This window comes from Triticum aestivum, chromosome 7A (genome assembly GCF_018294505.1).
Source record: "Triticum aestivum cultivar Chinese Spring chromosome 7A, IWGSC CS RefSeq v2.1, whole genome shotgun sequence".
In the NCBI taxonomy this organism is placed as follows: Eukaryota; Viridiplantae; Streptophyta; class Magnoliopsida; order Poales; family Poaceae; genus Triticum; species Triticum aestivum.
In genome coordinates this window covers 663848947-663875459 of record NC_057812.1, presented here as the reverse complement: position 1 = coordinate 663875459, position 26513 = coordinate 663848947, and positions in this window count along the sequence as shown.

The following is a 26513-nucleotide window of genomic DNA, read 5'->3' as shown; positions in this document are numbered from 1 at the left end:
GAAGATTGGCTTGCATACCTCCAGCCGGATACCATCATCATTTTGCACAACATCCACAGCAGTGCGACCATTCCGGTAGACCCGTTCTCCACCATTGGGATCGGCCTTACGGACTAGCTGGGCAAGAATACGTATGATGATGCCTACATGAGATTGAAGAAGATAGCAATTGCGGACCCGCCGACAAAGCGATGCGGCTATGACGATTACTATCTCATTGCAGTGTTCGACATAAGGATTGCCAGCAATGTAGGAGGAAGTAATGGCAGAGGCTGGCGCATGTTGGCGGCGGCAGATTTGTACCCCTACACGTTCGAAGACGCCATGCGCCATCTAGGCCGCATCTTCGCGGTGACAAGCCAGGGGACTTGTTTCATCTCGTTGACATCCTACGGTACGGGAGTTTACAAACGGAATGCACAAACCATCATTTGCATCCCTAACGGTACTCCATTATTTTGCAGGGACTAGTCATCCCCCAATCAAAATAAGATCACCGATGCTGGATGTGCATTTGCATCCGCGATTCGGTCTAACCTGGAACCTTGTAGCTGACTTTGGCATTATCTTAGCAGTCGTTACCCATGGTACCACTATTGTGCAACATGGTCACATAATCTACCACGATTGGACCATCACCATCTACCCAGGTATTCCATTTTTTAACCCTCTCGCATGCTCTTTCATTGTTGTACTAGTAGTATACTTTGTAGTACTAGTAGGAGTAGGAGGACACGTATAGCTAGCTAGGCCCTTGAAGACTTGAACCCACTAGCTGCCACCATTTTTGTTTTTCCATGTCTTACTATCTCATCCATGTAGCCAAGAGTGGCTATATATAATAAGCTGGTTATTTTACTTCCTCTATACCAGAGTAGCACTATTTGCTGCACAGTATTACTGACAACCACATTTGAGCACAACATTATTATGCATGGACCTTGACTATGTACGTCACCATGTGTCCAGATCTGGGATGCCGCGTGTACCAGATGAACGGCGCCGAGTTCGACCCCCGTGATGCTACGTGGGTACCGAGGAACACTCTTGGAGAGTACTCGCTTTTCATCGGGGACAGCTACCCCATTGTGAAGCGGATGCCACCTTCTGTGCACGACACGGAAGGCCTGCCATTCATGAAGCATGGTTGTGTCTTCAGTGCACACCACCGGATGAACGACATGCTGGGACACGCTATCCCTGATTTATGCCGCTTCAGCTTGGATGAGTCTTCATCGTGTGGAACCGGACTAGAAAGCTGCGACAATGATTCCTGTTGCCCACCGCTATGGATCGTGCCATCCATGAAGAACACCTGGGACTGGAACCTGGAGGAGGACATGTAGCCCATCGATAACGTGTAAGTGGAGTACGGTAATTGTGAACGCTAGCGCTGTGAATATATGTAGACTAGTCGTGCACAAATTTATCACATGAGTTGGAGATGAAGTTGTCTGGCATACTGGCATTTGTCCTTTAGAATTTACTACTAGTAAATGTGTTATGTGTACGTGCAACTTGTGCGGTTGTTGCACAGGCTCCAACACGCTCTTTGAGAAAAAAAAGGTGGCACAACTTTGGATATACGTGATGTGGCGGCATTATACAGTAGCATCGTTCGCTATAGTTGTACTAGTACACTCCTACTAGGACGACAACTCCTATAAAACCTTGCGCTTGGCTCTTTGCCTCTTTGGGAGGTTCAACAGTTCGTACTCGTGTGAACCTTGCACTTGGCTCTTCGCCTCTTCGGAAGGTCCAACAATGATGATACTACAGTACAATATGCTTCTGGCAATCTGACACCGACTGAACTGCTGCACGTCCACCGCGAGGGCGAGGGCGAGGGAGAGGGAGAGGGAGAGGGCGCTATAGTCCAAACCCTCTCCTCGTTCGGCAAGTTGACGGGACACATCAAAGCAGTACTAGTACTAGTAGTAGTAGTCCATACTGCGTCCTTTCCGATTAATATGGCTTAATTTGAAACAATAAAAATACACTGGCGGTCAACGTATGTAACAGTACGCTCTTTACGATCACTATACAGTATATAGCTTTGCGGCGATTATGCGATCACTAGCTCATCGTAGAGCACCGTATTGGACCCTACTGACCGGTCACATAGTCGACATGGCACTTTGTTGACTGGTTAAATTGTCACCTGGTTTCTGGGTCCCACCTGTCAGTTGGCAGAGCAAAGAAATTAGTTAAACAAAACTTTATGCAGGCGCGACACGAGTCCAACCCTTGCGCGCGAACCGCCCTGGCTGTGTATGTGAGTGCATGCACGTGTCCTCCCTCGGTCTTCCAACAAAGAGTGTACTACATGATGTACATATACACTTCCAATGTGTTTATCCTTTAATCTAAATCGATATTGATTGACTAATGCACCAACTTGTGCTGTAGGTATAGGCTACATGTCTATCCTTAATTACATCATGCAACAGCCTTCATTTAATCTTCTTATCTCAATGGTCGCATGCACACATAAGTCTGCTACTTTTGGGCGTTAATTATGCCCTGGTCAATGTGTAAATCTCTAAATGTACAGTCTTTCACGGACGTAGGAAGTAGGTTGAGCACTTGAGCGTGAGCGTGTGTGTTGCTCGTGTGATGTGTGCCGCGTGCGTGAGTGTTGCGTGCGTCCATGTGTATGTGTGAGTGTTGCATGTTGCATGCATGCATGCATGCATGGGGCTTACTCCCTCCCATTGACATGTCAATTTGGCTATAGATTTCAACAAGTGACTAGGTACGTAGAAAAATGAGTGAAGTGAGCGTAGAGACATAGGGATACTGTAGAAAGGAAGTCCTCGCGATCCATTTATTCCCCATCTCGGTCAGAGAGAACTATTCAACTAGTCTTCGCAGTGAAGTGACAATACACACTGCAGCAGATGGGACACGTAATTAATAAGCTGAACCAGCGTGTTGGTGTTACTAAATCAGTCGGTTATGTTTGGTAGTCTCAAGTCATTGAAAGCATGCACATCCCACATATCTTATTGGTTGATATGCCACAAAACAAAAAATGAGAAGGGAGTTAATGTACGGTGCCTAAGTGTTTTGGGATTATTTCGTTTTCGTAAGGTGACTTACACACCTAGACGGAGGGAGTAGTAGAATTGAGATTGAATGCACTTTCTTCCCCGTCTTCCACTCTTCTTCCTCCTCTCTTCCCCATCGTCGGCCGCACACCATTTACCCCCGCTCACTGCTCTCCCACCCGTGCCATCTTCCTTGGTAGCTCGCGCATACCATATCCCCCCGCTAACTGCTCGGCCACACGAGGAGAACCTTCTTTGCTCGCCCGCCTGAATCCACTTCCCCGCTGGCTCGCAGGCACCGAAAACCCCAATGGCAGAACCGACTGACACGCAGAGCCGCGATTGGAATTCCCTCCCCGATGTTCTCTTGGAGCAGATCTGTAGTCGTATGGACCTACTCAGCACCGTCCGTCTGGCCGCATGCTCGATGTCTTTGTACCATCTACTCGTCTGCAACCGGCCGGCTCTTTTCAAGACACCCTGCTTGCTGATGCCCGATCCTCGCAGGTGTCCCAGACACCGACTTGACGATCCTATGAAGGTTGCCATGGTGGCCCTCGACATGATACCACTACCCGTCCACCTGTCCTTCATGCGCGGCCACTACTGGGCGGGCATGAAGGCCAACTGGATCGTCCTTATCCACCACACCGGTAGTCCGTGGCGTCTCATGGATATCTACACCCAGCGAGAGATCACCCTTCCATCATTGGATACCGCCGCCATCGAGCCTCGCGGCCCGCCGGACACTCTTGCCTACTATGCACGAGATGGGTCAAGCTTTTGGCTCGACCTCTGTTTGCAGAAAGTTGTAATCTCCGAAGTGCCCACACCATCAGAAGACTACATGGATTACAAGCTCATTGCCTTGTTCAACAAGGGATTAGTCTATCTGGAATCTGGTCGCCATACATGGTTATGGCTCATCATCAATCTTGTTGAGGAAACATTTCTGTCTGATGCTATAGTGCACGATGGCATCATTTACGCGGTCGACACACAGATTGGCTACCTATATTGGTGGAATCTATCGTCGTGTAATTGTTCTATCTCATCTCATCTTTACCTTATAAATACGACTGCCTGTTCATTTGTTACAAATTTAGAATGCATAGCATGTCTATAACCACATCATTGCTGTATGTTCCTCTCATTTCCTAGATTTTTATGACCACACATGTTATTGTTAGAGTTGATATGAGAACAATTAGCATCTAATGATTGTTAGAATACATATTATGAGCATAACATCATGATTGCTATATGTTACTCTCGTTTACAAGATTTTTATAACAACGCATGTTATTGCATAGAGTTGATATGAGAACAGTAAGTGCTATGGTAGAATATGAGTAGGTGTTGTCATAGCTATTTTCCTCTCATTGTTACATGATGTTTGAACCATGACATATTGCTAGAATATGAGAGCCATTGGCTTATTTTTTTTAACTTGGGGTATGATTATGACCACGGCATTGCAATTCTCTGTCTATGATATGTGTCACTGTTATAATAATCTTAATTCCACACATACTCTGAACATGATTGTTTATTTTTGTCCTTTTGGTCTCCAATTTGAATTGTTGCAGCAGACGCAAATGCGCTGGCCTTCATGATTCCAGGACCTGGAATCATACCAGCCGATGGGTGGTGGTTTATCGCTCGTTCAGCTGACGACGGTGATTTGATGCTCATTCGCACGTACCAAATTGACCAAACAATTACATCAAACCACATGCAGTACAATGCGTGGGGCGTTCATGAAATTGATGGCTATGGCTGCTTCGTGTTCGAGAAAGATCCCAGCTCCGTTGGGCCAGGCGTATTCAACTGGAGGCGGGTTTATAGCCACGGCAACCACTCCTTGTTCCTCGGGCTCAATTATCCGATCATCCAACTAATCATCGATCATATCACCAGCGATGATTACTGTGCTATGCAACTTCCATTCGCGAGGGGGGCTGTGTTTACACATCATACCATGGGTTTCATGAATCACCATATCCAGAGATTCGTCGACACAGCTTGTTGCCAGATAATCGTCAGTGTGTGAAAGGCATCAAGCTTCCATGTGATGGATGGCTTTTGCAAACCCGACATGCGGCAATTTGGTTCATGCCAACAACAAATATGCACAACTTGATTCGTGCTGATATCTAGACTGAGCCATGTATTCTGCTGGTGTAGCACGACCCTCTTTTGTTGAATATTATGTATTGTTGTTAGTTTGAAGCACTTCTCTGGTTTGAAGGATAGGTACCTTCCTGGGATCAAGTGCATCCTAACTCACCTGCATATGATGTACTGATAATGATGATGGAGATGTTGTGCAGAAGCCATATATATCAGTTAGGCTTCAAGTGCGTACTTGTTAGTTAAACCTATGTATAAATCGTGACACTAAATATGACTAGTAAGTAGTACAGTAGCAGTACTAGTATACGCCGGTCAAATTATTCATCATGTCCACACATTGAATTGACGTGACAACACGCTGCGCGTGAGGTGACACAAGAATCCCGGCGGCATGTTCGGGTATTCTGGACTTCAGATTTGGAGTACCACTTATCTGTCGAAATCTTCCATCATTCACTTAAAATAGTCGATTGGTCATACATTGAGTACCATATAACTGGAGTTACTGATGCAAGTCGAAGAAGGATTGGCCCGTGCTGCCGGCTGGCGTCAAGTTCGATCCCATGGATCAGGAGCTGATCGAGCACCTTGAGGCCAAAGTGAGTGCTGACAGCGCGAGATTTCAGTCTCTCATCGATTTGTTCAAACCAACCATCGACAGGGAGCACGGCATATGTTACACCCAACCTGAGAAACTTCCAGGTAAGACACCGTTCGGCCGTCTACTTGCTCAAACATATTCCTTTGTTTATAGCTCTATTTTTCTTTTTAGATGCAGACCTGGTGAAGCAATTACAATTTGACAGTTAATAAAAAGTGAAACAAGTGACTGCAACATGCCAAAGATGTTATGAAAATGCCAACTAGGTACACTACAACCTGTATTCCACAATACTGCAGGTATCACACTGAGTGGCCTAAGGAAGCATTTCTTCCACGCAATTCCAGGGCGTTCAAAAGGGGCGCGTGGACGCGTCGCAAGATACAATCGGAGTGCGGCATGCATGCGATGTGGCATAAGACCGGCAATACCTTGCCGGTGATGGTCAACGGCCGGCAGACGGGCAACAAACAAGGTTCTGGTGCTGCACACCAACAAGAACTTCGACCAGCAGAGGACCAACTGGGTGACGCACCATTACCACCTCAGGGACCTGGAGCAAGAGAAGGAGCGGGAGCTGGTCCTCTGCAAGATTTTCTACCAGACGAACACTAGGGCCAGGAGTAAAAAGATTATAAGTTAGTTTGGTATTGGTAGTTGTACTACCTTGTCGTCCGCGAGTTGGTATTGTTGTTAACGATCTTTTGGTATGAACTTGCATTTGCTTCCAACCATCGTGCCGAGGGTCGACGTGGATATAAAGCTGAATCATTTGTTTCGAAACGAATTTTCAGGCACCTGATTTTTATTTGATGGGTAGCATAAGCACCCGCCGTTCGAATTCCCAGTTCTCCAATTTTTTCGAAACAAGTGCATGCACTTATTATCACGATAAAGAAACAATATCCGTGCTGCATCCCAGTTATTAGTTTGTACTTGCAGAATTCTCTCGTTTATTGAGCACGTATATTCTTTTTTCAGGTCGAGCAAGTTTCAACTGGGCTGTAGACTGCCCAGGGTTGTTTTGTTTTTAACAAGCCCAGCCCATGACGACAACGGAACACAAAGATCCAGCAGGTATCTACTGGCCTCTGGCCCGCCAGCGTTAGTTATATTTTGTCTTACAACATCCGCAGGCAGTTTTTTTTACTAAATCAAACACACAGTCCAGTTCTATTTTCCTCTTGAAACGCATGTCCTACATCCGTTTTCTAATCTCTACCTATAGTTTTACTAGTTCATATACACGTATCATTATATTGAAAACACATAAAATTCCCTTTTCATATTTACATCCTTATTTTTGTTGTTTTTCCCACCCAGCGCTGATTTTTTACCACTAGTTTTCCCTTAAACCAACTAAATTGTCCCACGTCTTATTTGCTTACAAAAACAAAACGATTTTTTGGCAAATCGATAAGTTCTTAAAAAATGTTTATCATTTCGGGATTACAACAGTTCGGACTCCACCGAAATATGCAAAATAAGGTTGGACTTTTTGACCGTGGTCCTGGGCAGAAAATGGGCTGTAATAAATTACTTAAGAATTAGCAAATGGGCTGCAAATTATAAAAAATAGCAAATGGGCTTTATGTTGTCTGCCACATATTTGGAGGCTGACTTGTGGGCCTACTAAGTTCACGCGTACACAAGGTTTCTCAAAAAATAAACTTAGTCAACAATCGACTCTACCAGCGTCAGATCGTTAGATGTCAATCTAACGACAATCGTGCTTCTTCAGTCTCTGATCTTCCTGCCCAGCCACCCAAACCAGCATCATTGGAACTGCCTGCTCCCGCCTCCCATGGCCGGCAGTGCTGCCGGGAAGGCCTCACGGCCCCATCATACTCGCATCCCTGGCCTGTCTATCCCTCTACTCACCCACACCTCCTGTTATTTGCCGGCGACGGCAGCCGAACCAATCAACCCTCATACTCTCCACCGCGTGGGCAGCCACTACGGTATCTTCCCCGTCTCTGTGTTGTTCCCTTCATAGGCCTCGCCCTCATCCACCGCATTGGTGCTCTCGGCGCGGCGTGGTCAACGATGTCCATCCAACGGCTGTAGTGCTTCTTCAACCTCTGGTCTTCTTGCCCCATCGTGCCACATGCTCCTGACTCCCGTGGCCGGCTGTGCTGCCGCGGAGGCCTCACCGTCCCCATACTACTCCCACCGCTGGCTAGGCCATCCCTCCACTCACCCACTCCCCCTGTTATTCTTCGGCGACGGCAGCCTCACACCGCAACCGAACCAGTGAACCCTCGTACTCCTCTCCGCGTGGGCATCCACTGTCGCGTCTTCCCAGGCTCTGCATCGTCCCCTTCCTAGACCTCACCGTTGTCCACCACCATGGTGCTCTCGGCGCGGGGTGGTCAATGTGGTCAATGACCGACTTCCATCGGAAGAGTACTGTACGTGGAGAAGCTGACAGCTGGGTCCATGGCAGCCGCAAGGAAGTGCCTCCTTATTACGCGCAAAATAATTATTCCTCCACCTGACAGCAGGGACCCACCGAACGGGCCACCAGTATTTCACGAAAAAAACGTTTCCCCCCTGACTACTGGGACCCACCGGACGGGCCATCGTATTTCATGAAAAAACATTTGCCCCTGACTGCTGGGACCCATCGGACGGACCAGCGTATTTCGCGAAAAAAACGTCCCCCCCCCCCGCTGTTAGCTCGGACCCACTGGAAGTGCCTCCCTATTATGCACAAAAAAATGAATACTCCCCCTGCTAGCTGGGACCCAACCTGGTGGGAGGCTGACTTGTGGGCCTACTAAGTTGACGAGGATGGAGGGCTTTGTCAACTTAGTCAATATGAACGATTCTAGCTCCAGTGACCGTACGATGTCCATCCAACGGCCGTAGTGCTTCTTCAACCTCTGGTCTTCTTGCTCCAGCCGCCCAAAGCTGTGCCGGTCGTGCCGCGTGCTCCTGCCTCTCGTGGCCGACTGTGATGCCGCAGAGGCCTCACCACCCCTTACTACTCCCACCATTGGCCCATGCTATCCCTCTACTCACCCACACCCCCTGTTATTCTGCGGCGACGGCAGCCTCATGCCGCAGCCGAACTAGTGAACCCTCGTACTCCTCTCCGCGTGGGCATCCACTATCGCATCTTCCCCGGCTCCGCGTCGTCCCCTTCCTAGGCCTCGCCGTCGTCCACCACCTTGGTGCTCTCGGCGCGGCGTGGTCAATGTGGTCAACGACCGACTTCCATCGGAAGAGTACTATACGTGGAGAGGCTGACAGCTGGGTCCATGGCCACAGCCCAGTTTTTTTGTGATTTGCCAATTAAGTCGCTTTGTCAGGCATGTTGGGCTGCAAATCTTTCAAGACGAGGAGAGCTTCGTTCGACTGGCCGAGAAAATGGCCCATCAGTAATGAGAAATGGGTTGTACATTTTTAAAACACATCAACCCGGTAATTAGTTTCAAATGTCTTTTTTTCATTTCGATATTTTAAATTACATTAATTTTTATGCATGGAGAATTTGTTGGATTTTATACTGATACACATTTATTTTTAAAATCAGTTTGAATGTGAGTCGAAATTTCGGGATTAAAAACAGTTCGGACCGCACTGAAATATGCACAATTTTGTTAATTTTTTAACCGTGGCCACAATATGGGCTATAATGCTAACAAAAAGAATATGGGCTCCAAAAAAACCTTAAGAATTAGCAAATGGGCTGTAAATTATTAGAAATAATGGCAGATGGGCTGTATGCTGTTTTCCACAGATTTGAGGCTTTCCTAAAAAAAGGTTGACGCACAAGCACTGACTGTTGGATGTCCATCCAATGGCCGTCGTGCTTCTTCAATCTCTGGTCTTCTTGCTCCAGTCGCTCAAACAAGCGACGGCGGGACTGCCTGCTCCCTCCTCCTCGCGGCCAGCTATGTTGCCGCGCAGGCCTCACCGCCTGACCGTACTCCCATCGCTGGCCTAGCCATCCCTCTACTCACCCACACCTGCTATTATTCTCCGGCGACGACAGACGAACCAGTAAACCCTCGTACAGTCGTACTCCCCTCCGCGTGGGAAACAACTGCCGAGTCTTCCCTGCCTCCGTGTCGTTCCCATCCTAGGCCTCGCCGTCGTCCACCGCCCTGGTGCTCTCGACGCGGCCTCGTCCACGTGGTCAATGACCGACATCATCTGAAGTGGACTTTACGTGGAGAGGCCGACAGCTGGGTCCACGGCCGCACGCAAGGAAATGCCTCCTTATTACGCCCAAAATAATGATTCCTCTACCTGACATCAGGGACCCACCGAAAGGGCCTCCGTATTTCGCGAAAAAAACGTTACCGCCGCTGACAGCTCAGACCCACCAGCTATATCTTCGCACACAAGGAAGTGCCTCCTTATTACGCACAAAAAAATGAATACTCCCCCTATTAGTTAGGACCCAGTATAGTGGCAGGCTGACTTATGGGCCTACTAAGTTGACGGGGACGGAGGGCTTTGTCAACTTAGTCAATATGCACGATTCTAGCTCCAGTGACCGTACGATGTCCATCCAACGGCTGTAGTGCTTCTTCAACCTCTAGTCTTCTTGCTCCAGCCGCCCAAACCAGCACCGGTCGTGCCTCATGCTCCTACCTCCCGTGGCCGGCTGCGATGCGGCGGAGGCCTCACCGCCCCCTACTACTCCCACCGCTGGCCAGGCCATCCCTCTACTCACCCACACCCATTGTTATTCTGTGGCGACGACATCCTCACACCGCAGTGAACCAGTGAACCCTCGTACTCCTCTACGCGTGGGCATCCACTGCCGCATCTTCCCCGGCTCCACGTCGTCCCCTTCCTAGGCCTCGCCGTCGTCCACCGCCCTGGTGCTCTCGACACGGCGTGGTCAACGTGGTCAAGGAACAGCTTCCATCGGACGTGGACTGTACGTGGAGAGGCTAATAGCCAGGTCCACGGCCGCAGCAAGGAAGTGCCTCCTTATTACGTGCAAAATAATTATTCCTCCACCTGACAGCGGGGACCCACCAGACGGGCCACTGTATTTCGCCCCCCTGACTGCTGGGACCCACCAGCTACATCTTCGCAGGCAAGGAAGTGCCTGACAGTCGGGACCCACCTGGTCGACGCGTACGTAGCGTTGTCATTCTGGTCGTGAACGTGTACGTACATACTAGTCGATGTAGAGGCGCGCACGTGTCATAGTAGAGGCGCGCACGTGTCATAGTAGAGGCGCGCACGTAACATGTACATGTACGTACAGCGGCCAGGGTGCAAGAAAGAAAATACGGCCACGTATGTGTACATACGGTTGAGGTCTCGAACGCCTACTCGCGCATACGTACGACCAGGGGTCGTGTACATTGCTGGGTCGGAACGGAGAAACAGCATCGTCGTCGTGTTCATGGGGAGGCAACGGAATGTGTCATGTTCATGGGGAGGCAATGGAATGCGTCGCGTTCATCGGGAGGGCTTGGACGGAACAGGTGATGGAAACGAGGCCTGGCGTACCGCAGAACGAAGGAAACGGCCTTGTGTTCGACCGGCCACGTTCGAAACGGGATCCTGTTCATCGGGAGGCATCTGGTGTACTGCAAAACGGAGGAAACGGACCTCCTACGGTCGAAACGGGGGTCCTGTTGATAGGGAGGGGTGTGGCGTACCGCAAAACGGAGGAAACGGACTTGTGTTGGAGCTCTATGGTCGAAATGGGGGTCCTGTTCATTGGGAGGGGTGTGGCGTACCGCAAAACGGGACTCCACGGGATAGTGTTCATCTCCACCGTCGACCTCCTCCAGCCTCCATGGGCTCCTGTTCATCCAGCCTCCACCGCGCGCTACTCCACCGGCTACTGTTCAACCACCCCTCCACCGTCTACTGTTCATCCAGCCCTCCACACCACGGGGTCCTGTTCAACCACCTCTCCATGGGCACCCCTCCACCGTCTACTGTTCATCCAACCCTCCACACCACGGGGTCCTGTTCAACCACCCCTCCACCGTCTACTGTTCATCCAGCCCTCCACACCACGGGGTCCTGTTCATCCACCCCTCCACGGGCACCCCTCCACCGTCTACTGTTCATCCAGCCCTCCACCACACCACGGGGTCATGTTCATCGAGAGGCAACGCCACCGCTCACTGTTCATCCAACCTCCCCCCCTGCAACGCTCACTGTTCATCCCATCGATTGGCTTCAGTTAGCAGCAGTAGCGAAGGAATCGCTCGATCGAGTTCAGTTAACAGCCATCGATCGATCGCTCGGGTTCAGTAACGCGTAGCCTGCAGTGCAATCGCTCGGGTTTAGTTAGAGCCCAACGCCTCGCTCGGGTTCAGTTAGAGCCAACGCCTCGCACACACGCGCGTACGTGTACGAGAGAAACGCGCATCACTCGGCCCCCGACCTCCCACCGTAACCGGGAACTCCCAGAAATTTTCCTCCCCGTCGCTTCTACCACGGTTTTTTCCGTCATGGACGTCCCAAAGAATGTCATGCAGCTGCGTCTCCGGCTCTCCCAGGATGAAAAGCCCATATTCTGTCATGATTTTTTGTCATAGAAGTAGGAGCCCACCACATCTATGATGATATCGGGTTTTGTCATAATTATCGTCATAGAAGTGTCATATGTATGACAGAAAAAAAATTCGTTCGGCCCAAAATGTCACGGATGTGTCTTTTCTTTGTAGTGAATATGTCATCTACATATAATATTAGAAATGCTACGGAGCTCCCACTCACTTTCTTGTAAATACATGCTTCTCCAAAAGTCTGTATAAAACCATATGCTTTGATCACACTATCAAAGCGTATATTCCAACTCCAAGAGGCTTGCACCAGTCCATAAATGGATCGCTGGAGCTTGCACACTTTGTTAGCACCTTTTGGATTGACAAAGCCTTCTGGTTACATCATATACAACTCTTCTTTAAGATATCCATTAAGGAATGCAGTTCTGACATCCATTTGCCAAATTTCATAATCATAAAATGCTGCAATTGCTAACATGATTCGGACACACTTAAGCATCGATACGGGTGAGAAGGTCTCATTGTAGTCAACTCCTTGAACTTGTCGAAAACCTTTTGCAACAAGCCGAGCTTTGTAGACAGTAACATTACCGGCAGCGTCAGTCTTCTTCTTGAAGATCCATTTATTCTCTATTGTCTGCCAATCATCGGGCAAGTCAACCAAAGTCCACACTTTGTTCTCATACATGGATCCCATCTCAGATTTCATGGCCTCAAGCCATTTTGCGGAATCTGGGCTCATCATCGCTTCCTCATAGTTCATAGGTTCGTCATGGTCAAGTAACATGACCTCTAGAACAGGATTATCATACCACTCTGGTGCGGATCTTACTCTGGTTGACCTACGAGGTTCGGTAGTAACTTGATCAGAAGTTTCATGATCATCATCATTAGCTTCCTCACTTACTGGTGTAGGAATCAATGGAACTGATTTTAGTGATGAACTACTTTCCAATAAGGGAGCAGGTACAATTAACTCATCAAGTTCTACTTTCCTCCCACTCACTTCTTTCGAGAGAAACTTGTTCTCTACAAAGGATCCATTCTTAGCAACGAATATCTTGCCTTCGGATCTATGATAGAAGGTGTACCCAACAGTCTCCTTTGGGTATCCTATGAAGACACATTTCTCAAATTTAGGTACGAGCTTATCAGGTTGAAGCTTCTTCACATAAGCATCGCAACCCCAAACTTTAAGAAATGACAACTTGGGTTTCTTGCCAAACCACAGTTCATAAGGTGTCGTCTCAACAGTTTTAGATGGTGCCCTATTTAACGTGAATGTAGCCGTCTCTAAAGCATAACCCCAAAATGATAGCGGTAAATCAGTACGAGACATCATAGATCGCACCATATCTAGTAAAGTATGATTACGTCATTCAGACACACCATTACGCTGTGGTGTTCCGGGTGGCGTGAGTTGCGAAACTATTCTGGATTGTTTCAAATGAAGACCAAACTCGTAACTCAAATATTCTCCTCCATGATCAGATCGTAGAAACTTTATTTTCTTGTTATGATGATTTTAAACTTCACTCTAAAATTCTTTGAACTTTTCTAATGTTTTAGACTTATGTTTCATTAAGTAGATATACCCATATCTGCTTAAATCATCTGTGAAGGTGAGAAAATAACGATATCCACCGCGAGCCTCAATGTTCATTGGACCACATACATCAGTATGTATGATTTCCAATAACTCTGTAGCTCGCTCCATTGTTTCGGAGAACGGAGTTTTATTCATCTTGCCCATGAGGCATGGTTCGCAAGTACCAAATGATTCATAATCAAGTGATTCCATAAGTCCATCAAAATGGAGTTTCTTCATGCGCTTTACACTAATATGACCCAACCGGCAGTGCCACAAATAAGTTGCACCATCATATCAACTCGACATCTTTTGGCTTCAATACTATGAACATGTGTATCACTACTATCAAGATTTAGTAAAAATAGACCACTCATCAACGGTGCATGACCATAAAAGACATTACTCATATAAATAGAACAATCATTATTCTCTGATTTAAACGAATAACCGTCTCGCATCAAAAAAGATCCAGATATAATGTTCATGCTCAACGCTGGCACCAAATAACAATTATTTAGGTCTAAAATTAATCCCGAAGGTAGATGTAGAGGTAGCGTGCCGACGACGATCACATCGACTTTGGAACCATTTCCCACGTGCATCGTCACCTCGTCCTTAGCCAATCTTCGCTTAATCCGTAGCCCCTGTTTCGACTTGCAAATATTAGCAACAGAACCAGTACCAATAACACAGGCGATACTGTGAGCATTAGTAAGGTACACAGCAATAACATGTATATCAAATATACCTTTCACTTTGCCATCCTTCTTCTCCGCTAAATACTTGGAGCAGTTACGCTTCCAGTGACCAGTCCCTTTGCAGTAAAAGCACTTGTTGGGGAACACAGTAATTTCAAAAAAATTCCTATGCACACGCAAGATCATGGTGGTGCATAGCAACGAGAGGGAAGAGTATCGTCCACGTACCCTCGTAGATCGTAAGCGGAAGCGTTATGAGAATGCGGTTGATGTAGTCGTAGGTCTTCACTATCCGACCGATCCAAGTACCGAACGTATGGCACCTCCGAGTTCAGCACACGTTCATCTCAATGACGTCCCACGAACTCCGATCCAGTAGAGCTTCACGGGAGAGTTCCGTCAGCACGACAGCGTGATGACGGTCATGATGTTGCTACCTACACAGGGCTTTGCCTAAGCACCGCTACGATATGATCGAGGTGGATTATGGTGGAGGGGGGCACCGCACACGGCTTAGAACAATCAACTTGTGTGTTCTAGGGTGCCCCCTACCCTCGTATATAAAGGAGCAAAGGGGGAGGCTGGCCGGCCCTTGCAGGGCGCGCCAGGAGGAGTCCTCCTCCTAGTAGGAGTAGGACTCCCCTTTCCTACTCCTACTAGGAGAAGGAAAGGAAGGAGGAGAGGTAGAAGGAAGGAGAGGGAGGAAAAGGAGGAAAGGGGGGCCGGCCCCCTAGTCCAATTCGGTTTGGGCTAGGGGGGCCGCGCGCCCTGCCTCCTCTCTTCCACCACTTGGCCCATGAGGCCCAATATTTCTTCCCCGTATTCCCGTAACTCCCCGGTACTCCGAAAAATACCGGAATCACTCGGAACCTTTCCGATGTCCGAATATAGTCGTCCAATATATCGATATTTACGTCTCGACCATTTCGAGACTCCTCGTCATGTCCCCGATCTCACCCGGGACTCCGAACTACCTTCGGTACATCAAATCACATAAACTCATAACACCGATCATCACTGAATGTTAAGCGTGCGGACCCTACGTGTTCGAGAACTATGTACACATGACCGAGACACGTCTCCTGGTCAATAACCAATAGCGGAACCTGGATGCTCATATTGGCTCCTACATATTGTACGAAGATCTTTATCGGTCAAACCGCATAACAACATACTGAGCACCTTTATAATCTCGATATATGCCAACTCAAAAAATACCATCGGAGACACCTGTAGAGCACCTTTATAATCACCCAGTTACGTTGTGACGTAGGGTAGCACACAAAGTGTTCCTCCGGTATTCGGGAGTTGCATAATCTCATAGTCAGAGGAACATGTATAAGTCATGAAGAAAGCAGTAGCAACAAACTAAACGATCATCGTGCTAAGCTAACGGAATGGGTCAAGTCAATCACATCATTCTCTAATGATGTGATCCCGTTAATCAAATGACAACTCATGTCTATGGATAGGAAACTTAACCATCTTTGATTGAACGAGCTAGTCAAGTAGAGGCATACTAGTGACACTCTGTTTGTCCATGTATTCACACATGTACTAAGTTTCCGGTTAATACAATTATAGCATGAAGAATAAACATTTATCATGATATAAGGAAATATATAATAACTTTATTATTGCCTCTAGGGCATATTTCCTTTAGTCTCCCACTTGCACTAGAGTCAATAATCTAGTTCACATCTTTATGTGATTAATTCGCATCTCCATGTGATTAATACCCAAAGGGTTTACTAGAGTGAATAATCTAGTTCACATCGCTATGTGATTAACACCCAAAGAGTGATCATGTTTTGCTTGTGAGAGAAGTTTAGCCTATGGGTCTGCAACATTCCGATCCGTATGTATTTCGCAAATTTCTATGTCTACCATGCTCTGCACGGAGCTACTCTAGCTAATTGCTCCCACTTTCAATGTGTATCCAAATCAAGACTTACAGTCATCTAGATCAATGTTAAAAAGCTTGCATCGACGTAACTCTTTACGACGAACTCTTTTATCACCTCCATAACCGAGAAATATTTCCTTAGTCCTCTAAGGATAATTTTGACCGCTGTCCAGTGATCTACTCCTAGATCACTATTGTACTCCCTTGCCAGAAACATGCTAAGGTATACAATAGGACTGGTAAACAGCATAGCATACTTTATAGAACCTATGACTGAGGCATAGGGAATGACTTTTCATTCTCTTTCTATTTTCTGTTGTGGTCGGGTTTTGAGTCTTTACTCAACTTCACACCTTGCAACACATGCAAGAACTCCTTCTTTGACTGTTCAATTTTAAACTACTTCAAAATCTTGTCAAGGTATGTACTCATTGAAAAAACTTATCAAGCATTTTCATCTATCTCTATAGATCTTGATGCTCAATGTGTAAGCAGCTTCATCGAGATCTTTCTTTAAAAAACTCTTTTCAAACACTCCTTTATGCTTTCCAGAAAATTCTATATTATTTCTGATCAACAATATGTCATTCACATATACTTATCAGAAATGTTGTAGTGCTCCCACTCACTTTCTTGTAAATACAAGCTTCACCGCAAGTCTGTATAAAACTGATACGTCCATTTTGCATCATGCTTTTATATCGATATTTATTGCATTATGGTTTGTAATTACACATTATGTCACAAATACTTATGCCTATTGTCGGTGTCAAAACTGGTGGATCTTGGGTAGGGGGTCCCGAACTGTGTGTCTAGGCGGATGGTAACAGGAGACGGGGGACACGATGTTTTTACCCAGGTTCGGGCCCTCTCGATGGAGGTAAAACCCTACTCCTTCTTGATTGATCTTGATGATATGAGTATTACAAGAGTTGATCTACCACGATATCGAAGAGGCTAAACCCTAGAAGCTAGCCTATGGTATGATTATTGTTGTTCTTGGTCCTACGGACTAAACCCTCGGGTTTATATAGACACCGGGGGGGCTAGGGTTACACAGAGTCGGTTACAAGGAAGGAGATCTACATATCCGTATTGCCAAGCTTGCCTTCCATGCCAAGGAGAGTCCCATCCGGACACGGGACGAAGTCTTCAATCTTGTATCTTCATAGTCCAATAGTCCGGCCAAAGGATATAATCCGGCTGTCCGGATACCCCCTAATCCAGGACTCCCTCACCTATTCTCTCTTATTTTACAAGGTTTACATAAAGAGGGAGAATGCCGGCAGCTGGGATTCTGGGCTGGAAAAGGAGCAAATATTATAGACCTATTCTGCACAGCTCCAAAAGTCCTGAAACTTCACGGAAGATGTTTTCCAAATATATAAAAAAATACTGAGAGCAGGAACTTCACCAGGGGGGCCACACCTTGCCCACGAGGGTGGGGGCGCGCCCTACCCCCCAGGGCGCGCCCCCCTACCTCGTGGGACCCCTGGTGGCCCTCTGGTGGCCATCTTCTGCTATATGAAGTCTTTCGATAGGAAAAAAATCATAAGCCATCTTCTCGGACGAAACTCCGCCGCCACAAGGCGGAACCTTGGCGGAACCAATCTAGGGCTATGGCGGAGCTGTTCTGCTGGGGAAACTTCCCTTCCGGAGGGGGAAATCATCGCCATCCTCATCACCAACGCTCCTCTCATCGGGAGAGGGCAATCTCCATCGACATCTTCATCAGCACCATCTCATCTCAAAACCCTAGTTCATCTCTTGTATCCAATTCTAGTCTCCAAGTCCGGGATTGGTGCTAGTAGGTAGCTAGTAGTGTTAATTACTCCTTGTAGTTCATGCTAGTTGGTTTAATTGGTGGAAGATCATATGTGCAGATCCTATATGCATATTAATACCCCTATGATTATGAACATGTTTATGCTTTGTGAGTAGTTACTTTTGTTCCTGAGGACATGGGTGAAGTCTTGCTATTAGTAGTCATGTGAATTTTGTATTCGTTCAATATTTTGATGATATGTATGTTGTCTCTCCTCTAGTGGTGTTATGTAAACGTCGACTACATGACACTTCACCATTATTTGGGCCTAGAGGAAGGCATTGGGAAGTAACAAGTAGATGATGGGTTGCTAGAGTGATAGAAGCTTAAACCCTATTTATGCATTGCTTCGTAAGAGGCTGATTTGGATCCATATGTTTCATGCTATGGTTAGGTTTACCTTAATATTTTTTTTGTAGTTGCGGATGCTTGCAATAGAGGTTAATCATAAGTGGGATGCTTGTCCATGTAAGGGCAGTACCCAAGCACTGGTCCACCCACATACCAAATTATCAAAGTACCGAACGCGAATCATATGAACGTGATGAAAACTAGCTTGACGATATTCAATGTGTCCTCGGGAGCGCTTTACATCATATAAGAGTTTGTCCAGGCTTGTCCTTTGCTACAAAAAAGATTGGGCCACCTTGCTGCACTTTATTTACTTTTGTTACTTGTTGCTCGTTACAAATTATCCTATCACAAAACTATCTGTTACCACTTATTTCAGTACTTGCAGAGAATACCTTGCTAGAAACCGCTTATCATTTCCTTCTGCTCCTCGTTGGGTTCGACACTCTTACTTATCGAAAGGACTACGATAGATCCCCTATACTTGTGGGTCATCGAGACTCTTTTCTGGCGCCGTTGCCGGGGAGTGAAGCGCATTTGGTAGGTGGAATTTGGTAAGGAATAATTCATATAGTGTGCAGAAATTTACTGTCAATTGTTACCATGGAAAGTAATCCTCTAAGGGGCTTGTTCGGGGTATCTTCACCCCAACCAGTAGAGCAAAGAGTTGCTCCTCAACCTACTGAACCTACTGAAAATGAATATGAAAATGAAAATGCTTGCTTTGAAAATGATATGTTTATGAATGAAAGAAGGGAATTAGATGAAGTATTCTTTAAACAAGAACCTATTCTAAAAAATAATTTACCTGTTGAAATCCTAGGGGATCCTCCTCCACCCAAGGGTGATCCCGTGTTTGAGCTTAAACCATTACCTGATACTCTTAAATATGCTTATCTTGATTAGAAAAAGATATATCATGTTATTATTAGTGCTAAACTTTCAGAACATGAAGAAGAGAGATTATTGAAAACTCTGAAGAAGCATCGTGCTGCTATTGGGTATACTCTTGATGATCTTAAGGGCATTAGTCCCACTCTATGTCAACATAAAATTAATTTGGAAGAAGATGCTAAACTAGTTCGTGATCATCAACGCCGGGTGAATCCTAAAATGAAAGAAGTGGTAAGAAAGGAGATACTAAAGCTCCTTGAGGCCGGTATAATTTGTCCCGTCGCTGATAGTCAGCGGGTAAGCTCTGTCCATTGTGTCCCTAAGAAGGGAGGTATTACTGTTGTTCCTAATGATAAAGATGAATTGATTCCTCAAAGAATTATTATAGGTTATAGGATGGTAATTGATTTCCGCAAATTAAATAAAGCTACTAAAAAGGATCATTACCCCTTACCTTTTATCGATCAAATGCTAGAAAGATTATCCAAACATACACATTTTTGCTTTCTAGATGGTTATTCTGGTTTCTCTCAAATACCTGTGTCAGCCAAACATCAATCAAAGACTACTTTTACATGCCCTTTTGGTACTTTTGCTTATAGATGTATGCCTTTTGGTTTATGTAATGCACCTGCTACCTTTCAAAGATGCATGATGGCTATATTCTCTGACTTTTGTGAAAAGATTTGTGAGGTTTTCATGGACGACTTTTCCGTCTATGGATCTTCTTTTGATGATTGGTTGAGCAACCTTGATCGAGTTTTGCAGAGATGTGAAGAAATTAATTTTGTCTTGAATTGGGAAATGTGCCACTTTATGGTTAATGAAGGTATTGTCTTGGGGCATAAAGTTTCTGAAAGAGGTATTGAAGTTGATAAAGCCAAGGTTGAAGCTATTGAAAAGATGACATGTCCCAAGGACATTAAAGGTATAAGAAGTTTCCTTGGTCATGCCAGTTTTTATAGGAGGTTCATTAAGGACTTCTCAAAAATTTCTCGGCCTCTGAATAATTTATTACAAAAAGATATACCATTTGTCTTTGATGATGATTGTGTAGAAGCATTTGAAATACTTAAGAAAGCATTGATTTCTGCACCTATTGTTAAGCCACCTGATTGGAATTTACCCTTTGAAACTATGTGTGATGCTAGTGATTATGTTATAGGTGCTGTTCTAGGACAAAGAGTAGATAAGAAACTAAATGTTATTCAATATGCTAGTAAAACTCTAGACAATGCTCAAAGAAATTATGCAACTACTGAAAAAGAATTCTTAGTAGTTGTATTTGCTCGTGATAAGTTTAGACCTTATATTGTTGATTCTAAAGTAACTATTCACACTGATCATGCTACTATTAAATATCTTATGGAAAAGAAAGATGCTAAACCTAGACTTATTAGATGGGTTCTCTTGCTACAAGAATTTGATTTGCATATTGTTGATAGAAAAGGAGCTGAGAACCCCGTTGCAGACAACTTGTCTAGGTTAGAAAATGTGCTTGATGACCCACTACATATTGATGATAGCTTCCCTGATGAGCAATTAAATGTCATAAATGCTTCTCATTCTGCTCCATGGTATGCTGATTATGCTAATTACATTGTTGCTAAGTTTATACCACCTAGTTTCACATACCAGCAAAAGAAAAAGTTCTTCTATGATTTGAGGAATTACTTTTGGGATGACCCACATCTTTATAAAGGAGTAGATGGTGTTATTAGACTTTGTGTACCTGAGCATGAACAGGAATAGATCCTACGCAAGTGTCACTCCGAAGCTTATGGAGGACACCATGCTGGAGATAGAACTGCACATAAGGTACTGCAATCTAGTTTTTATTGGCCTACTCTCTTCAAGGATGCCCGTAATTTTATCTTATCTTGTGATGAATGTCAAAGAATTGGTAATATTAGTAGACGTCAAGAAATGCCTATGAATTATTCACTTGTTATTGAACCATTTGATGTTTGGGGCTTCGACTATATGGGACCTTTTCCTTCCTCTAATGGTTATACACATATTTTAGTTGCTGTTGATTACGTTACTGAGTGGGTAGAAGCTATTCCAACTAGTAGTGCTGATCATAACACTTCTATTAAAATGCTTAAAGAAGTTATTTTTCCAAGATTTGGAGTCCCTAGATATTTAATGACTGATGGTGGTTCACATTTTATTCATGGTGCTTTCTGTAAAATGCTTGCTAAATATGATGTTAATCATAGAATTGCATCTCCTTATCACCCTCAGTCTAATGGTCAAGTAGAATTGAGTAATAGAGAACTCAAATTAATTTTGCAAAAGATTGTAAATAGGTCTAGAAAGAATTGGTCCAAGAAACTTGGTGATGCATTATGGGCCTATAGAACTGCATATAAAAATCCTATGGGCATGTCTCCGTATAAAATGGTCTATGGAAAAGCATGTCATTTAACTCTCGAACTAGAACACAAGGCTTATTGTGCTATTAAAGAACTTAATTATGATTGTAAACTTGCCGGTGAGAAGAGGACAAGAGGTTATTTGATATTAGCTCACTTGATGAATGGAGAACCCAAGCCTACGAAAATGCCAAGTTGTTTAAAGAAAAAGTTAAAAGATGGCATGATAAAAGGATATAAAAGCGTGACTTTAATGTAGGTGATTATGTATTGCTATACAACTCTTGTTTAAGATTTTTTGTAGGAAAGCTTCTCTCTAAATGGGAAGGTCCTTACGTTTTCTAGGAGGTCTACCGTTCCGGTGCCATAAAAATCAACAAATTCGAAGGGACAAATCCGAAGGTGGTGAACGGTCAAAGAATCAAACATTATATCTCAGGTAATCCCATAAATTTTGAAACCAATGTTATCGAAACCGTAACCCTGGAGAAATACATAAGGGACACTTTCCGGAATGTTTCAGACTTCGAAAAGGAATAGGTATGTGGTACGGTAAGCAAACCGACTCCAAAATAGTTTTTCAGGCAATATTTCTCCGTTTTGGAATATTTAGAAAAATAGAAAAATAAGCAGCAGTCCGGGAAGGACACGAGGGCTCCACGAGGGTGGAGGGCGCGCCCTACCCTACTAGGCGCGCCCCCCTACCTCGTGCGCACCTCGTGTGCTCTCCGGACTCCGTTTTTGTTAATGACACGTATTTTGGTCGGTAAAAATTCATTATATATTCTCCCGGGGGTTTTGACTCCCGTATCACCGAAAAATATCATGTCTTTGTTTAGAGCTGTTTTTCTGACAGATCTAGATTATCATGGCATCTCCAAGTGCTCCCAATGACAAGTTCTTTGAGAAGGTCATCAACCCTTACCTTGCGGAGGTGCAGCGACACCCTCAAACCATTGAGACGCGTGATGGGTTGCTGCACATCCGTGATGCTAAGGGACCAAAGGGGACCGGAAGCATGGAGACGAGGCTCGAAGCAATGGAGCAACAAGTTTTCAAGTGTCAGGGGATGGTGGAGCATGGACTCAACTCCAACCACATGATGATCGCTGAATTCACCAACAAACACAAGCTAGAGGCCGACAACATCGGGGAGACCATCCTCAAGCTTCACGAGAAAATCGAGCACCTTCAAGCTCAAATCTATGACCTGCAAAACCAAAACTGTGAGTATGAATATAGATTCAAAAGGATGACTTTGGCTGCAGATTTGAGGATCCCGGAGACTCGGTCATCCTTCTATGATGGTGAGCCTATGCCTTGGAAGAGGGACGACAAGCCTATGCCATCAACAAAATCACCACCGTCTCCACCAACAAAGAAGAATTGAGTATCTGGTATGGGCACTCCACTTGGCAACTGCCAAGCTTGGGGGAGTGCCTCGGTATCGTATCACCATCACTTTTATCTTTACCATTTTTCTTAGTTTGATCCTTTTGATAATATCTTGATCTAGTAGAATAAAAGTTCTTAGTATGATTTAGTTGTGAGTTTTGCTTTATTATCCTTCTATGTAATCGAGTCTGTGAGCTATATAATAAAGATTAGTGTTGAGTTAAGAGCTTGACTATTTTGCCATGATCCTAAAGGAATAAAAGAAAAGAGAAAGAAATAAAAAGAAACAAAGAGATCATATGAGTCTTATGGAGAGTAAGGAGCTCACATAGAAAGAGTATGATGAATAAAAGCTATTGAGAGTTGACAAACACAGTTTTGGTCATCGTTGCAATTAATAGGAAGTAATAAAGAAATAGAGGTCTTCACATATAAATATACTATCTTGGACATATTTTATGATTGTGAGCACTCATTAAAATATGACATGCTAAAGGGTTGACATTGGACAAGGAAGACAACGTAATGGGTTATGTTTCTTACATCTGAGATAAATTATATTGTCTTGGATCTTCCAACATGATGAGCTTGCCTTTCCCCCTCATGCTAGCCAAATTCATTGCACCAAGTAGAGATACTACTTGTGCTTCCAAATACCCTTAAACCAGTCTTGCCATAAGAGTCCACCATATCTACCTATGGATTGAGTAAGATCCATCAACTAAGTTGTCATCCGTGCAAGCAATAAAAATTGCTCTCTAAATATGTATGATTGATTGGTGTGGATGAAATAAGCTTTATACAATCGTGTGATATGGAAGTAATAAAAGCGACAGACTACATAATAAATTTTCATATCACAAGTGGCAATATAAAGTGACATTCTTTCGCATTAAGATATTGTGCATCCAACCATAAAAGCGCATGACAACCTCTGCTTCCCTCTGTGAAGGGCCCATCTTTTACTTTTATCTCCTACATTGCATAAGAGTCATGGTGATCTTCACCCTTGCTTTTTACATTTTATCCTTTGGCAAGCACAATATGTTGGAAAGATCCTGGTACATATGGCTGGACGTGAGTTTTCATGAACTATTACTGTTGACATTACCCTTGAGGTAAAACGTTGGGAGGCAAAACTATAAGCCCCTATCTTTCTCTGTGTCCGATTAAAACTCCATACCCATAAGTATTGCGTGAGTGTCAGCAATTGTGAAAGATTATATGATAGCTGAGTATGTGCACTTGCTGAAAAGCTCTTATACATTGACTCTTTCCTATGTTATGATAAATTGCAATTGCTTCAATGACTGAGATTGTAGTTTGTTAGTTTTCAATAAAGTTTACGATTCATACTTGATATTGTGATTGAATTATTACTCTAACATTAGAGATCATATGACAAGGATTATATAAGTTGCTGTTCTAAGAATGATCATGATGCCCTCATGTCCGTATTTTATTTTTATCGACACCTCTATCTCTAAACATGTGGACATATTTTTCGATTTCGGCTTTTACAAGCGAGGTCTAAGCTTGGGGGAGTTGATACGTCCATTTTGCATCATGCTTTTATATCGATATTTATTGCATTATGGGCTGTTATTACACATTATGTCACAATACTTATGCCTATTCTCTCTTATTTTAGAAGGTTTACATAAAGAGGGAGAATGCCGGCAGCTGGGATTCTGGGCTGGAAAAAGAGCAAATATTAGAGACCTATTCTGCACTCCAAAAGTCCTGAAACTTCACGGAAGATGTTTTCTAAATATATAAAAAATACTAAGAGCAAGAACTTCACCAGGGGTCCACACCCTGCCCACGAGGGTGGGGGGCACGCCCTACCCCCTAGGGCGCGCCCCCCTACCTCGTGGGTCCCCTGGTGGCCCTCCGGTGGCCATCTTCTGCTATATAGAGTCTTTCTATGGGAAAAAATCATAAGCCATCTTCTTGGACGAAACTCCGCCGCCACGAGGCGGAACCTTGGCGGAACCAATCTAGGGCTCTGGCGGAGCTGTTCGGCCGGGGAAACTTCCCTCCCGGAGGTGGAAATCATCGCCATCATCATCACGAACGCTCCTCTCATCGGGAGAGGGCAATCTCCATCAACATCTTCATCAGCACCATCTCATCTTAAAACCCTAGTTCATCTCTTGTATCCAATTCTTGTCTCCAAGTCCGGGATTGGTGCTAGTAGGTTGCTAGTAGTGTTAATTACTCCTTGTAGTTGATGCTAGTTGGTTTAATTGGTGGAAGATCATATGTTCAGATCCTATATGCATATTAATACCCCTCTGATTATGACCATGTTTATGCTTTGTGAGTAGTTACTTTTGTTCCAGAGGACATGGGAGAATTCTTGCTATTATTAGTCATGTGAATTTGGTATTCGTTCGATATTTTGATGAGATGTATGTTGTCTCTCCTCTAGTGGTGTTATGTGAATGTCGACTACATGACACTTCACCATTATTTTGGCCTAGAGGAAGGCATTGGGAAGTAATAAGTAGATGATGGGTTGCTAGAGTGACAGAAGCTTAAACCCTCTTTATGTGTTGCTTCGTAAGGGGCTGATTTGGATCCATATGTTTCATGCTATGGTTAGGTTTACCTTAATACTTTTGTTGTAGTTGCGGATGCTTGCAATAGAGGTTAATCATAAGTGGGATGCTTGTCCAAGTAAGGGCAGTACCCAAGCACTGGTCCACCCACATACCAAGTTATCAAAGTACCGAACGCGAATCATATGAACGTGATGAAAACTAGCTTGACGATATTCCCATGTGTCCTCGGGAGCGCTTTACATCATATAAGAGTTTGTCCAGGCTTGTCCTTTGCTACACAAAGGATTGGGCCACCTTGCTGCACTTTATTTACTTTTGTTACTTGTTGCTCGTTACAAATTATCCTATCACAAAACTATCTGTTACCACTTATTTCAGTACTTGCAGAGAATACCTTGCTGGAAACCGCTTATCATTTCCTTCTGCTCCTCGTTGGGTTCGACACTCTTACTTATCGAAAGGACTACTATAGATCCCCTATACTTGTGGGTGACCAAAAACCATATGCTTTGATCACTTTATCAAAGCATATATTCCAATTCCGAGATGCTTGCACCAGTCCATAGATGGATCGCTGGAGTTTGCTCACTTTGTTAGCACCTTTAGGATTGACAAAACCTTCTG